This window comes from Scardinius erythrophthalmus (assembly GCF_964197995.2).
Source record: "Scardinius erythrophthalmus genome assembly, chromosome: 22".
In the NCBI taxonomy this organism is placed as follows: Eukaryota; Metazoa; Chordata; class Actinopteri; order Cypriniformes; family Leuciscidae; genus Scardinius; species Scardinius erythrophthalmus.
The window spans coordinates 22,708,908-22,712,226 of record NC_138242.1 but is presented as its reverse complement, the minus strand read 5'-3'; positions in this window follow the sequence as shown (position 1 = coordinate 22,712,226).

Here is a 3,319-nt window from a genome sequence, read left to right as displayed (position 1 = left end):
CCAAACCCCCCCCCCCCCCCCCCCAGTCATAGAGGAAGCAGGAAAAAACCTAAATATCAATGGTGGTAGTATATCAAAGGAGGAAATAAGGAAAGCCTGCAAAAAACTGTAGCTAGGCAGGGCACCGGGGAAGGATAACATCCCACCTCATATACTGAAAGCAGATATCAACGCCATGGGCTCCTAAATGACATCTGGGAAAAAAGGAGATTCCCAAAGATTGGAAGGAGGGGCTAATTGTCACAGTCCCCAAGAAAGGAAACCTCAGTGAATGTAAAAACTGGAGAGGCATCATGCTCCTCTCAGTCCCCAACAAGATCCTCTGCCAAATAATCCTAGACAGAATACAAGAGCCACTAGACATGATTTTCAGGAGAGAACAAGCAGGATTCCGGAAAAACAACTCCTGTACAGATCACATTGCAACACTTACATTGCAAAAAAAGCATCGAATGGCAGTCATCATTATTTATAAACTTTGTCGACTTCGAAAAGGCCTCCCAGCAAGCAATTTTGCCTTTAAAAGATGTCTAATAGCCGTCCAAACACAGCCCTGACGTCTAGGCTAAAACAAGGCTAATTTTGGGCTGTCAGTGAAAATCTAATAGATGTCTAAGCGTAGCCCAAGAATAGACTAGACATCAATTAGACTGCTATTGAACGACTACCCAGCAAGCAATAGCCGTCATTTCACCGTCTTGGTTAAATATAGACCCGATATAGTCCGGCTATGTGCAACACACTTTTAGCCAAAATAACACTGAATCTGGTTACATATAATTTTTTGCAAAATAGCTTGCGAGATGTATGATATTCCATCATGTAGGGACAGTCAACTGTGATTACAAGGTGTTTGGTTTCATTTCTTTGACATGTTCTATGTGTATGCTGTGTGTAGCCACGATTTAGCTCGTAGTCAGACCGGCTATTTGTAGCCCACTTAAAGTCAAAACTGATTAATTGTAGTTTTTTTGGCCAGGCAGCGCATGAGATGGTTGATATCCAATTATGTTCGCATTGGTAATAATATCTACAAGGTGCAAGTGTCATTTCGTGACATGGTCGATCTGTAGATTTAGCTCTGAATTGGACGGGCTATGTGTAGTCTGCTTTTAGCCTACCCGGCAAAATCGAGGCAATCAGTGGTCAACGTTTAACGGCTTGGCAATAGCCCTGATTTAGACCAGCAATTAGTATAGCCAAAATAGTCTTAAAATTGTTTACATGTGTTTCGCCCAAGCAACTTCATGTTTGCTGTCACACATAACATTCATACACAATCTATGATATTATTTGAATGTCTTTCATTTTAAATTGTCTTTCATTAAAAATGCAATTACATTTCTCAACTGCTAGATGGTAACAGCCCTACTGAGACATGACTACTGGCAACGCGAGACTTGATAATTAGTAAGCTAGAGATCACTGTTCTCGCAATCGCACGATAAACATTTCCACCATTTTGAAACATTTTAAACGGGACGGAGCATTGCATTCACTTCTGTCTGTCAAAGAGAACAGGTAAAAGACATTCCTACTTTTGTCTTGTAAGTATCTGTGTTTTCGTTTTGACGTGCTCATTTTTTTTATCTAAATTATTTGTTGTTGTTGTAATTGTGACATTTTAGCGGGTAACAGTGCACAGTGAACTGTAACCTGTTTCCATGTGCCCTTAAACTCGAATTATCTGAATTCAAAGGGGTAAACATGAAACATGTGCAACCTATTATAATGTGTTATGAAGGCCACAAATATCTTTTACTCTTTTCTTTAGATCATTATGATATGAAAATAGGACTTTTTAACTTGGCAAGTTTATTTGTATGGCACATTTCAACAGCAAGGCAATATAAAAAATACAGTATAAGAACACAATTAAAAACACTTTAAAATACTTAAACAAAAACAAATAAAACCTAATAGTAAAAGTTACAGTGCAGTGTAAGAAAGTAATTTTTCCAATTGATAAAAGGTAGTGGCAAACAAAACATACCCGGTTACTATCGTAACCTCGGTTCCCTGAGAGTTAGGGAATGAGTATTGCGTAGCTATATGCAGTGGGGAAACTCCTTTTCCTCGAAAATTCTGAAGCCTAAAATGTAAAACGCATTTGCAGCTGCACAGCTAGCGCAGTGAGTGTCTGGCTCACTCATTGGCTGTGCTGCGGCAACTGCATATCCAATGGCGCGGGCGCCTCTATGGTAACATGGCAAGTATGTCGCTTCAGTCGATGTAACCTGCTAAAATGGCGTTTTCGGGGACTGATTTAGGCTTGGCCACGCCCTCTTGGTGTGCGCCAATGAGCTAGCAGCGCGCCATTACACGTCAGAGCACGCCAAGGGGGCATGACATACTTGCCATGTTACCATAGTGCGGCTGGCTACGCAATATTCGTTCCCTAACTCTCAGGGAACGGAGAGTACGTTCCCTTCCGAGAACGGTCACTTCATATTGTGTAGCTATACGCAGTGCGGACGCCATGTAAAATGCCGCACTAAGTAACTGGTTGCTACTGCGGCTCGATACCTCTGAGCTCACAGAAACAAGCCAGAACCCAGTATATATTGAAAAAGACAGGACACCGTTGGGCCTGATAAATATATATATATATATATATATATATATATATATATATATATATATATATATATATATATATATATATATATATATATATATATATATATATATATATATATGTAATGTCCATACATCCATACTCAACCTAATACACCAGTAAGACCGGACACCGTCGGGTCTTTTATGTATAAGGGATATCACAACCGGCCAGAGGCGGGTTTTACAATAAAATGAATGTGTGCTTATGACATTGACATAACATGTAGATAAGACCAGACACCTGTCAGGTCTAAATCATACAGAAAGGACCTTTGCCTGCAGGGAAGGCACCTCCATATTATAGAATTTCATAAATGTAGAAGGCGAGGACCAGCCGGCCACCGCACAAATATCCTGAATAGGAAACCCATAAGACTAAGCCCAAGACGAGGCCATTTCTCTAGTCGAATGAGCTCTAGTACCAATAGGGCAAACCTGACCCACTGAGGTATATGCCAAATAAATGGCATCTACTATCCATCTGGATAGCCTTTGCTTCATGACAGGGGACCCCTTAGATCGACCACCAAAGCAGACAAAGAGCTGTTCTGAATGTCTTAACCGACGCAGAACGCTCCAGATATATTCTCAGTGCTCTGACAGGACAGAGTAGATTAGCCTCCCCAACCTCCGTGGAAGGGGGAAGAGCTAGTAATGTGATAACATGTGCTCTAAACGGCGTTGAAAGCACTTTAGGCAC